Source organism: Ochlerotatus camptorhynchus, unplaced genomic scaffold (genome assembly GCF_037179485.1).
Source record: "Ochlerotatus camptorhynchus isolate MF236.1 unplaced genomic scaffold, CSIRO-AGI_Acam_v1.1 ptg000247l, whole genome shotgun sequence".
NCBI classification, from domain to species: Eukaryota; Metazoa; Arthropoda; class Insecta; order Diptera; family Culicidae; genus Ochlerotatus; species Ochlerotatus camptorhynchus.
Genome location: NW_027040737.1, coordinates 1941541 through 1955544, shown reverse-complemented (window position 1 = coordinate 1955544; position 14004 = coordinate 1941541). Strand labels below are relative to the sequence as shown.

Here is a 14004-nt window from a genome sequence, read left to right as displayed (position 1 = left end):
ATAAATACTGATTGCAATGTTCAAATTCTTCTGATATCGACGGATCACAGTTACTCCACAGACAAACAGACGTAACTCTTTGAAAAAGTTTTTCTTGAAAACATAGTATCTCAAAACATAGGACCTCAGTAACGACATCTCTCAGGCTTCTCGCGGAAAACAAGCTTGCTCCCTAACTCGCAAACAATATTGCATGAAAGTTCTATAGAATGCATAGAAACGTCAAAGTGATCCGATGCCAGCGCTGCGGCGAGTAGTTCGCGAAACTGATAATATTCAAATCAACCGTTAAATGCGTGAACGAAGATACACAAAGAAGAGTTACGTCTGTTTGTCTGTGGTTACTCCAATGAGCTAGATGTTCGACGGAATTTTAGGTACATGTTTGGCAAAGATAACCCTAGGACCATGGCGGCGGATCTCACGACGGTAAGTGCAGCTTTTCCATTTCTCTGGACCGATTTGCGGCTGCGTCTGGTTGTTTTTCATTGGTGTGAGGGTGTATGTATTGAGCTGCTAGGAATGCTACGATGTCCACGCTACAGCGAACAAGTCCGAGGTCGAACCGTCCAACGTGCAACGTTGAATGGTTGTGCGGTTTCGGCTTGTGTCGTTAGGAATCAACTCTCTGATGGCTGTGTTAGGGGTGAGCACTTTGCGGTAGATGAAAATGTATGGGAAATTCGAATATTTTCAAATTTCTTCATTGTTAACTATTCAAATATGTAACAATTATAATGCGTGTCATACCACACAAATCTTCAAAATCCATTGATTATTGACCAAGTTATAAGCGTTTAAAGTCTGACCAATTTTCGTTGCATTTCCCTGAATTAGTACCCTTTCCGAAAGACGTAGTTCTGCGTCAAAATAAATCCTGGCATTTTTCTTTAGATCTTTTTTTCCTATCAATAGCTCGGAACTCACTCACGTGGTCATGTTCCGGACTCAAAATTCCTTCTTCAATCCGTTCACTAATTCCTGCCATGTCCTGAAATCTTCATTTTTCACGCCTTGCATAAACCAAACTTAAGCTAAACCAGAAAAAAAGATGTATTACTTATCGAAAATATTCTTTATCTGAGATATCTTACTTCCCTAATAAATCGCATTAAACCTTGACCACCATCCCTACCGTCATAACGACGTAAATTATTACGCGATCTTGATTTCGACCTCTTTGGTAGAGATGCAGACAACGAAGAATCAGGCATGGGATCGGAATCTACAACCTTCGAATTCTTCGAGGGTTTGTTACCCGACAGATCAATCCTGTTCAAGATCCGCTTCTTAGATTTTTGGCGACCTACTCTTGATCCGGACGGTTTTGCAACATTGGCAAGAATAACAGAGCTGAGAGAGGGTTGTTCTATACTAGAACGGAGCTATAGACGCTCCATCATGACGATGGACCTAACTGTAACTGTGTCAGGGAATTCCTAACCTGCAGCATCACTTCCTTGCGAATAGACTCAATCGGAGTAAAAATTGTGAAATATATACTATAGGTACATCTGACGAACAGTACCTAACAGTTGGTCGAGAAGTTCCAGATCATTTTCGTCTAATGCACTAATCGTGCATCTTTAACTCCTTCAAACCAGTGCTGAGATTTGTCATTGTCATTGACAGACTTTCGCGCGATATTGACAAAATTATAGAGGCCAATATTAGAATATTGCAGTCACCTTATATGAAAAGGCATAAAGAACGAATCCAAATCCAAAATTATTATATGCACTACGTAAATTTGGATGGATAGCATTTCCTCCGCCATTGTATGAAGCACGTTGCTTGTTAATGAACATTCAGGCATTGAAAGAGCGTCAAGATTATGCTATGATCTCTTCCGTGAACAATATCGCTTCGCAACGTATTGACTAAGACAAGACTTAATTTGTATGTACCTTCTCGTCAATTGCGTAACCGACATTTGTTCGCGGCAGATCGCCACCGCACTAACTACGCGAAATATGGACCGATAAGTCAGATGATGCCTGCTTATAATCTACACTGTGAAATGATAGATTTCGGTACCTTCGATTTCGATTACATCAATACTCCCTCTTAATCGGCTAATCCTAGGAGCCTCCGATGTTCTTGAAATCTTGTAGTATCCAGCGCTTTTGTGAATATATCCGCTAATTGCTTGTTCCTTGCGATTGGCCCAATCTTCAGTGGTCCCTTGTTGACGTGATCCCGCAGGAAGTGATGCTTGACATCGATGCGTTTCGCTCTTCAACGTTCTGGGTTCTTCGCCATAGAAATACACCCGTGGTTGTCCTCGGAGATCGTGACGGACAGATCCGATGCCATAAACTGTAGGTCCATGAGAATTCCTTTCAGCCATATACCTTCAGACACAGCCATGCTTAGCGCACCGTATTCAGTTTCACTGGATGATAAAGCCACCGTCTGTTGTTTCCTGCTGGCTTACGAAACTGTACTGCCAAAACAACATGAAATACGAATCCGGATACAGATTTCCTGTCTACAGCATCTGAAGCCCAATTTGCGTCGGCAAATCCCACAAGAGCAGTTGAATTACCCTTCTTGCTAGTTTGCCAATGGGAATCTCCTGGATTCTGCCGATATCTACCCAGGTATCCTATCGAGTAGCTGATATCCGGACGAACACATAGCATTGTGTACAAGATACTTCCCAGTAACGCTCGGTATGGCTGCTTCGTAGTGCTTATATCATGAACTTGCAGTAGACAACCCTTCTCCATCGGCGTTTTGACGAAATTGCAGTTAACCATTCAGAACTTGATCAGTACACCGTCATTTGGGGAATGCAAATAACATTGCAAGTTTTATGAAGGTTTTAAAGCTTGCTACAAGTCTAAATCATGGTCTACAGAACCCTTATAAAACCGAAATTGTTACTTGGGTCCTGTCTCATGGGACAATGATAGAGTTCCTGGCATCCTGTCGTATCGAATCTCGATTCCCAGGAAGTGGTTGATTTCACCGCAAGGTGCCATTCGGAAGAACTCGAAAAGTGTCTTCTTGATGTCCAAAACCGAATCCAAATGGTCGCCAGCAACTAGGAGATCATCAACATATATAATAACGTACACATTACCTTTCCTAGTGATCTTGACACATAAGCAGTAATCGTGATTGGATCGTGAAAAATGTTCCTCCAAGAGTACTTTGTTCAACTTGTTCCAACAGCGTGGGCTTTGCTTCAATCCTATAAAGATTTCTTCAATTTACATACCAATCCCGTCAGGAATAGTTAGGCACACGTACTGTTGAAGATCCCCATAGAAAAAAGAGGTCTTCACGTCAAGTTTATGCACGTACATTTTCCTATGAACCACCACAACCGAGGACAGTCCGAATCGTAGCCATTTTTGCTACTGGAGGGCAGGTTTGCCATCTTCATCCTCCTTGATGCGAAACACCCACTTTTCTTGATAAGAACAGTATTTCTTGGGCGTTCCACCAGACACCAGACGTCATTTACGTTCATGGAGTCACAGCTTGAAGCCAGTTACGTTCTAGGTACATCGGAGCACGGGCACTCCAGTTCGTTGAATGTTTGATCACATCTGTTGATGAACATTCTACAGCAGTAAAAATTCTACCGGTGGACAAATCTTTCAACTTACCGGGGATCCTGCGCTCCCGTTTGCTGTGCCTCATGGTTGCCGTATCAAGATTCGAACCAAGTTCTTGGTGCGAAGGGAGCGCCTCCCGTCTCAGAAGCTGCAAATCATCATCGTTGTCACGTTGGCTTCTGCTTGCAACTTGACCCGACAATCCTTGGCCATATGACCCTTCTTGTGGCACATATTGCACTTTCCCATGAATGTTTGAATCCAGCGAAGGCAGCAGGTTAACGAAACACATCCAGAGTCAGCTGGTCTTCACCCAGATTCTCCAACGCAGTCACCGGGGGATCATAGGATTCAGGCAGGATCACAAAAAGCTACGAAACCATGTCTCCTTCCTCAAAAACCAGCAGACTTGAGTTGCCGAATGTGCTCATCAAAGATCTTGAGCTGTTCTTTGATCGACGTTCCTTCCATCATCTTGAGTCTTGCCAGCTGCTTCTGAACAGGAGTTTGCGAAGATACTGACTTCTTCGCGTTGACGTTCTCCATCGCGATCCAGATTTCTTTGGCATAATTCTTGACGCGGATCAGGTCCAAAAGGTCATCGTAAAGGAACGAAATTATTACATTCGATGGCTTGCTGTTCATTTTCTGGAACTTTTCCTGTTCAACTGCAGCCTTTGGTACGTTCTTGGTCATCGCATCCAATAGCTCGACAGACTTCAAGTACTTCTCCATGCGGAACTTTCAATTTGCAAATCTAGTCCAGGAAAACGGAATTATTCCTTGGACCGTTTCCTTCCGTGAGTCGTTGAGAGTAAATAAATAGCAGTGGTTTGGAAACGGGAACAATTGTTATATTGGACTGATCTTGTGGAGTGTAACAATTTGAATGAAAATCGACTTGTTACTTGAAATCAATATCGTTCCAGGCATGGCAAATCATTTACATTCATTTCGTGTATTCATTTACATTCATTTGACGCTAACTTTTTCCGTCAACAGAACTCCTTAAAATGGTGTGTGTAGCTTTTGAACAGTTTGAAATTACCTAAAACTTTTGTCACTAACTCAAATCTGTACCTCTTAGGCATGACGAACTAGAGCGGGCAGAACTTGTTATTAATTATCAGTAAATGTAATTTAAATTCACTGAAAAACAATGGTGGGTTCTGTTCGCTCTGGTTCATCCTGCATAAGAGATACAGATTTGAGTTATTGACAAAAGTTGTTGTTAATATCAAAATCTACAAACGCTTCTGTTGATGCAAAAAGTTAGAGGCAAATGAATGTAAATGATTTGCCATGCCAGCGCGTTGCTAAGGACAGGCTAACAACTAATAAAGTCGGTAGTTTCGATTTCGATTACATCAATATAATGTTATTATGTAGGGCTACGGGATGTAATGTCAGCCTAGCCCCTCACTTCGGCCTGTCAAGCAAAGAACTAATTTATTCAGCAATAATACAGAATAGTAATGAAAAACTAGTATCGCATCTGCTGTGAAATTGTAATTCGTAAATGAATTGCCTTTTTTTGGGACAAATTTAGTATGTTTATTGCTCTTTTTTAAAGAAAAAGTTGAGTGAAATCTTTATATTTTTTGATTTTTAGGCGAGATGATCTTGCCGTATTATTGCACTAATGAAAATCTACACTGCGGTGGTCATCAAAAAACCTGAAAATTTCATGAATTGAAAGGACTTACCTTTTTGTAACATGGTAGCCTAATAAATCAATATCACAGTTTACAGACCGAACTTTAGGGACGTCATTTTGAGAGGTGTTTATAATTATGGCCTACGAAATGTATATGATGACTTTATAATGGTACTTGAAACCATTTGCGTCAACGACGAGTCTGCAACTCTTTACCTAATCCTGTAAGAAAATCTCATAATCAAATCTAGATAGAGCTGGAATTAGGGCGTAACAGCTTTTGTAAACAATGACTTCTATCGATGATTTCTAGGAATTTGAGGCACGTCCACGCAGACCAACCTAACCATCGGATAGGGGAAGCCTTTCCCTACCCGATGAGGATGTTGGTTTGCGTGGGCGAGCCTTCTATGACTGAAATATTTTCTTCAATTAATTAATGAACTTTTACAGTTACCTACCCGCTGAGAGAACCAACAACACTATTATCAGTTATGTCAGCCTGCTACCATCGCGTAAAATGAACTTAACATCATGACTATAATTCCTTGTGCGTCAACAAAATTTTAAAAGATTTGGAATTAATCAGTATGTTTATGGAGTATAACTTAACTTCATAGGGCACACGGCCGACAAATATGAGTTATATTTGAGTTCCGTTCATTCAAATTCGCAAAAACGCAGGTCACTCAAAGACTGAGTAAAATTTTCCTCGGTTTTCCAGAAAAAAAACGTTTCGCATATGAGGAAAATTGAGAGAGGTTTCACTCAGTCTATAAGTATACTCTTAGACTTAGTTAAATTTTCATCGATTTTCTTCATATTCGAGCAGATTTATGAGGAAAAGCAAGGAACATATTACTCAGTCATGAGTGACTTACATTTTTGCGATTATGAGTGAAAAATCACTCAATCTCTTCGGCCGTGCATTAAAATTCCGATTTTGGCCCTTCGGACTATTACTTCTAGAGCAACATGTGATAAGGTTCTATGAGCCGAATGTAAATAATCACTTTACACGGTTGCTCATGAATAACAACACATCCACCCAAACTAACTACACCATTTGATAGAGCAAACTTACTCTGCCAGATGCTGCTGTTGGTTTGCCTGAATGAGTCTTAATTCACGAGAAATCGCCGTTTAAAGCCATTGTTTACATTTGGAACATAGGCCCATTTAAAATGTTGATCCAGAATTGACTTGACTTGACGTTTTTCACGCTATTTGCGTGGAAGTGGATTACGAGCTCAAAGACCAACTTGGTTTGTATGAGAAGAACGTATTCTGGATGTGTGATGACTGCGCTAACTTATTTGCGAATGGACATTTCCGCAACATTGTCACCCATTATGATGACAATTATGCGGGAATCACGGATTCGTTAAACGGGATAAAAAGAACAGCAAGCAACCTGATCCTTTAACTCCTCTGGACCGAACCGATGGCAAAAGCAACTGAACGGCAATCTTAAACCGGGTTCGGCTAAGCGACGTCGATGATACTGCCACTGAAAGACCGAGCACAATTAAAGGAACGAAATCTACTGCCTGTAACTCTGTCAGATACGTGCCTCTCGAGGATGACCTACTGTGGGTGTATTTGTCTGCATTCGCACCTAGCACTACAGAAGATGATATCGCAACACTGGCACGCGAGTGTCTTTCGTTGCGTGAAGATGAAGTACTCAAGGTAGTGAAGTTGGTTCGAAAAAATGCGGATATCTCGAATCTTCGATTCGTGACATTTAAGATCGGCATTGATAAAATGCATCGAGATCTGGCACTAGCTGCTGACTCTTGGCCTGAGAACGTAAATTTCCGTGAGTTCAGTGACGACCGGACAAAAAACGTTACCAGGATAAGAATAAGAAGTCAAGGTTCGGATCAACCCCACGAGCTGAAACCACCGGATGCGAATTGGATACGAATTTGAGGACATCTAAACCAGAACGCACTGCCTGTCACCCTATGGAAGCCCCTAATCCTCCCGACCCAGTCCTGCTTCCTGTTTCCTGCCATCACTGCCATTCTGGTCCTGTGGTCGTGGCTGGCAATGGGGGTTTTCAACATCCTTCTGCAGGCAAGTATGCGCCCCTGTGTAACACTTCACCGCCTCATAATTCTTCATGTTCTAGCACTGTATTTTATGCTCCTGACTCCCGTTATGAATGCCAACACCTTCACCAACTGCTGTCGTCAGAGGATGGTGCACATCGTTCTCATGGATCTCCGACGTCGCATATGGGCACCATCGCCAGATTCATCAAACCAGAACGCATTGCCTGTCGTATCATGGGAGCCCTTAAGCCACTCAACACAGTCGCGTTTGCTGATTCCTGCCATCGTAGTCGTTCTGGCCCTGTTGTTGAGATCGGTGACGGGGTCTCCCAACCTTCTTGTGCAGGCAAGTATACACGTGTTCATGAAAACTCCCTTCCTGATCAGTTTCCGTGTTCCAGCGCTTCGATTCATACCCAATACCCTTCATGCAGCAATGAGGAAAATGTCTATTCGAGTACTACGACGATCATTCATCCGGAACGCATGCATCATGGTATCTTGGGAGCCCTCGTTCACTCTGACCCAGTCGAGCCAATCGCCGTTTCCTGACAGTCATCTGTGGTATCCTGCCGTCCAAGTCGTTCCGGCCCTGTGGTCGGAGATAGGGCGAGGGTCTCCCATCCTGGCTTTTCAGGCAAGTATGCGTGCTTTCTCGGTGATTCTCCTCGTGATCAACATTTGGATTTCAGCGCAACACCCACTCAAATTCATTGCATTCTGCCGAGGAACGGACGAGAAGTTTGTTACAATCCTTCCTCAACAACTTCCGAGCTACGCATTTACTATCAAAATGCACTAGGACTTCGGACAAAGATAGATTCTTTCTTCTTAGCTACAACTGACTCGGAATATGATGTTATCGTGCTAACTGAGACTTGGCTGAACGATTGCATCTTGTCTACTCAATTATTCAACGACTCTTACACTGTGTTCAGGACAGATCGTAACTCTTTGAACAGTCGAAAAACTCGTGGTGGAGGTGTATTGATAGCCGTCTCTTCTAAATTGTGTTGCTGTATTGATCCAGCTCCGATAAGTAATGCTCTCGAGCAGCTTTGGATCAAAATCAAACTGCAGAACTATGATGTCAGCATTGGAGTGCTTTATCTACCACCTGATTGCAGAGACGACCTGTCGCTCATACAGCAGCATACTGACTCCATTGATTCAATCCTTTCCGGCTTGAGGCCTCATGACCTTGCTTTCCAGTTTGGAGACTATAATCATCCTGAAATGCACTGGGTACCATCAGAGGATGGTGGCCTCACAATAGATTCCCATACATCGAGATTAACGAATGCTAGTTGTGCATTGTACGATGCCTTCTGCTTCCAGGGTCTGACACAAATCAATACTGTGAAGAACTCCAGTTCACGAATTCTCGATTTAGTACTCGTGAATGACTCAGCGTTATCAAGCTGTTGCGTATCCGAAGCGGCTGAATCACTCGTAGAAATCGATACTCCACATCCTGCTATTGACGTCACCGTTTTTATTTCGGTACCAGTGTCATTTGAACCATCTCTAGATGACTGCCGGTTCGATTTTCGTCGGGCTGATTATAGTTCGATGAATGATGCGCTATTATCAATCGATTGGCAATTTTTGGATTCTGATCAGGATCTGGACGATATTGTATGTATTTTCAACACGGAGAAACGTCAAGTCATCGAAGCTCACGTGCCTCTTCAGCGCCCTCCACTGAAGCCTCATTGGACGAACAGGAGCCTCCGCCAGTTGAAGCGCCTTAGGCGATCTGCACTTCGAACGTATAGTCGGAGTCGTTCGCAGCACTCCAACGTCGCTATGTAATGGCCAGTAACAAGTACACACGGTATAACCGTCTATTGTATGCTCGATACGTTGATCGTACGCAGAGAAATTTACGTCTACATCCCAAACAGTTCTGGTCTTTTGTTCGTACTAAACGCAAGGAAGATGGATTGCCAACGTCCATGTATTTCGGCGACCAATTTGCTAGCACAGCCTCTAGTAAATGTGAGATCTTTGCTGAACACTTCAAGAATGTCTTCTCAAATACGCCTGCTACGCCATCGCAGATAGAGGCTGCTGTTCGTGATACGCCGCTAGACAGCATCGACTTTGGAATTTTCCAGATCAGCGAGGAGCATGTCGAAAATGCATTACGTAAGCTCAAACATTCCGTGTCACCCGGTCCTGATGGGATTCCTTCATCTGTGTTGAAAAACTGCTCGAGTTCTCTGATGACACCGTTAGTAAAACTGTTCAATCTCTCGTTCCAACAGCAAAAATTTCCTGCTGGATGGAAAACTTCGTTTCTGTCACCGATTCACAAAAAGGGTGACAAATGTAACGTCGTCAACTACCGTGGAATAACGTTCTTGAGCGCTTGCTCTAAGGTTTTTGAAATAATTGTAAACAACGCTCTCTTTGAAGCCACCAAAAACTACATTTCATGTGCCCAGCATGGATTCTACCCGAAACGATCTGTTACTACTAACCTCACTCAGTTCACCTCACTCTGCATACGCTCTATGGACGCTGGTTCACAAGTGGACGCCGTATACACGGACTTCAAGGCTGCATTCGATCGTGTGAATCATGATATCCTGTTGCAAAAAACTCGAGAAGCTGGGGGTATCTTCCGCGCTTGTTAGCTGTTTTAGATCATATCTGTCTGAAAGATCCGTGAGAGCAAGGATTGGTTCGTCACATTTGGAGCCGTTTATGATTCCTTCTGGTGTACCGGAAGGGAGTAATCTTGGACCGCTGCTTTTCTCATTATTCATAAATGACATTGCCTTTGTGTTGCCACGTAGACAGCGAATATTCTATGCCGACGATGTTAAGATCTTTATGATCATCACGTGCACTGAGGATTGCCTGGAGTTGCAGAGGTTATTAGATTTGTTCGAGGACTGGAGCAAGCGAAACCTACTCGATTTATGCATAGCCAAATGCAACACAATATCATTCAGCAGGAAGCGGCAACCAAAAAATGTTTAAGCTTGCTGATGGATTTCGTGATCCAAGTGCAAGTGAGCGACTAAAGTCAATATTAAGTAAAAAGAACTCAAATTTTGGGTAGTATTTTTCTCCGTGTACAGTAGACCGACATTACATCCACGTACCTGGAGAGTTTTCATGTTCAAATGGTGAATTTTACAATTTTCCGTCGTGCCTAATTAATACCTAAATAATAGGGATATTTTTGCAGCTCAATCATTTAATAAGATATAGCATAAAATGTAACTTAAGAGTTCATATTAGACCGACGTTAGGGACATGTAGGGTTACCTACCACATTTCAGGCCTATTAAGCACAACCCGCACTTAGTCTTTCTTAATCTTGCGTAGTTTGTTATTATTACTGACGGCTTCCAAATTTATTTATAATTCCGTACGTACCGTAAGATTTGATAGAGAGAAACAAATTGTTGAGATATTGTTAAAAGTCTAACACTGCTTCTTGACGCCAAACTCGGCCTACGGATTGTAAACTCGGCCTAACGCATTGAAACGTCAATGAATTCACTTCGGCCAATCGGATGAAGATAAAAATTGATTCGGTCGGAGCGCTTCTTTTGGTTTTGGGAATTATGGGTGCAAACCTTCATATCACGCGTTTTTATTGACTTCGTTCGGTAGCATTTGAACTAAAGTATCGTACCAAACGCATTATTTTCCTGGATTATCGTGGATTTATTTGATGTTTTCTGCTTGATAGGCCCAAAATGGGCGCTTAGGCCGAAGTAGTTCTCTACCCTACCCTATTCTACGTTTTGGATTAACGAATAAATAAATAAATAAATAAAGTTATTAATTATAAAATTTTATAATACTAAGGAGTAATACTTAGCAGGTGTCATAATAACAAGATGCGTAGTAATTACAATTGAATCAGTAGTCAGACCAACAATCATTAGTTATAAACAGTCTGCTCTGGTTAGACCTGCTTCACTAGTTTAAGTAACTACATCCGTGACACTAAAAGGTGGAAAAGATTCAAACATCCAACTCCACCTTAAGCGTCAACAACAAAAGAAAAGCATCCAAAATGCCCTCCGACACCCGGCAGCGCCATATGAGTACCGAAGTCTATCGTGTTTGTAGCCATAAGTGCCGGAGTAAATCGAACGGCGCATACCAACGAGCTATCTCAAAGCTGGCACCAAAACCGGGTATAGTTAAGATATGTAAAACCATTAGAAAAGAGTCGAAGACTAGTCTCCGAAGGGTCGCGGAACGGTTCAAATAATGGGACAGGGGGGGTAGGGAGGTAGGTGATTTAGGAGTTCAAAACAAACGCGTCAACAAACAAAACATACCAACAAACCGTCGCAGCAGTCGCAGTAGGCAAAGGCAGTTTATTCAGTTTTCTGGTTCACTGGTGGTTGGTATGGTGATTTCGAAGCTTACCGAGACGACCTGCGGCGGCGGTGGAGAGCTGGCAGGCAAACGAGCTTGCACAAAGGTATGTGTAGCGATCGTACGTTCCTCGACGTAGGCCCCAGCTATATCTCAATTGGTTTGTAAACAAGCCGTCGCCTCGTCACATAGGGCAGGGTGCGCAAACGAGAATAAATGGAGGAATTCCCCTTCGGGTATGCGGGTGCGCGGGGGTTCAAAGATGAAATAGGTGTGCTGTTTGACAACAGACGATTCAACACTTACCGCTGATCCGATGGCGATGACTTCCGATGGGATGTGTGGCAGATTAAGATATTAGAATATTATATGCCTTGTCGACTGATTTGTTTTCTTCTGGTTGAACCCTGGGTTTCTCGATTGTTTTCACTCACTCACTCACACACACAGGCTGTTTTTTCGAAAAGATCGTGATGTTGCGCTTAATCGAGGCAGGCTATGCAGCTGCCCCGCAGTACTTCTTCTTCCACTTCACACGATCGCACGAACGCACGAGGAAAGTAAATTTGAAACTCTCAAGGCTTGGGCACTTTCAAACAGCCCAAAAGTTGGTCAACCGAGGGACCTGACCGACCCCTCCGAGAAACTCTCTAGCGGCGGTGGCGGCGGCGGCGGCAGCGGCCATTCGATCAAAATCAATCATAGGAGCTGGGCAAACTGGTTGATACCTATTTCATAAATGTAAATTGATTATTACGATCACACACAAACTCAAAACAAGTCTCCACAAACACTGATCACTGATTGATCGATCTCTCTGGTAGTAACCGCTGTGCCGTCGTGCCGTGGTTGCTTGGATCGATCTCCGACGGATCACCAAAGCGATTAAAAAAAAAAGATCTAATGTGGCCTACAATCGACGCGCACTTCACCCAAGCAGGCGACGACGGCGACGACGACGACGACGACGACGATGGACAGGAATCAGTGCACCTATCTAATCTACATACACACGCGGGCGCGCACTTTTTCAAAGATACCAACTCGGAAACGGGAATCGATCCGGGAAGGATCCTGGCTACAAACAGAGCACAGGGGAGAACAAACCGACGCAGCCGAGGAAGGTGGTCCCAAACATCACCCAAATCTAATTTCGATCGATAAGCATCAATCTTAATGGCCCTCACCAGAACTGGTCCTGCGACTGCGACTTGTCCCAACTAACCAACTGACCCACTAGTGTACGGACACAGGGAAAGACCGAGGGTTCACGACGGCACGACACGAACGATCCGACACCGCAGTCACCGATAGACTGATTCTGTTTGGGAACTGCACGCGGGATCTGATCTCCTCTCGTTAAGCTTTTTTTTCCCTTCTCTCTCGCGGGTGCTGTTTGTAGGTCTCTTGTTTAACATCCTCATTAGGCGACGGCCGGCGCACGACGGTGACGACGACGACGCGACGCTGTTCTGAATGGGGCTTTAAACTTTCCGGAGAGCAAATCTCTCGCTGCTCTCGGGTGGATTCTCTGTTGGGGACTTGGGGATTGACCCTGCTCGATCACACGGGGGTCGGCGGCGGTTGACGGCACGGAAGCTGCATGCGATCGGTTTTTGATTTGTGGTGAGATCTGCACGATCTTTCGGAGCGCTGTGGAGCGGAAAATTTATGCAAAATTGAAACCCCAAGCCCCTAGGAGGGGTTGCTGTTGTTGCGATCTTACGGGGCTGATGGGCTGTGGACCAATAGGCTTAGCAACCTGAGCAAAAATGCGGATAAATTTGATGATCAATTTCAATGTTTACAGCGACGTATGCAGCCACAGCTGCGGGTTTGGGCAGGAATCCCGGGGACACCATGAAAACTTCAAAATTGATAAAAATCGTTGAGCATTCTCTTTTAGTCAAACATTTGAATTTTGTTTTCAAACGCAATACTTATGTGATTTGTTTATTGAAAACCGATTTTCTTGACTAGAAATATGTTTTCTACATGAAAACAATAAAAGTTATTTGTGGAAAAAAAATGTTCATAATTTGTACTAAAAGTTGATGTGCGAAGATTTTGGCCAGTTTTGGTGATAGTTTTTGATAAGCTTTGAAAGCTAAACATAAGTTATGAAATTTGAAAAATGTACTTTTTTTTATTGAAGTTTTTAGTAGTTTTTTTTTCTACGAGAATGTGATTTTTTAGTGTGTATTATTTCTTGAAAAAGCAAACTAGTTTCCTGCAAGTTTGGCTCGGACGTCATTTTGAGTAGATGAGCCGTTTGCCATAATTTATTGAAAAATATCTAATACTCCATTTTGAAAAATTAGGCAGGTCAAAATGGCCGAGTTATAGTAAAAATTTAAAATTTAGT

The 14004-nt window shown here is 43.1% G+C and overlaps 1 protein-coding gene across 1 annotated transcript in view; it reads right to left on the bottom strand.

Annotated features, from left to right (window-relative positions):
* The window catches only part of LOC135704774 (uncharacterized), a 108185-nt gene extending 94625 nt beyond the window's left edge, over positions 1–13560 (bottom strand). Inside the window, exons 1-2 of the mRNA XM_065226278.1 lie at positions 12554–13560; positions 11946–12367 (exon numbers count right to left, since the gene is read on the bottom strand). The gene's annotated coding sequence lies outside the window, so the exon portion shown is untranslated. The remainder of the gene's footprint in view (positions 1–11945; positions 12368–12553) is intronic.
* Positions 13561–14004: the final 444 nt, after the last annotated feature.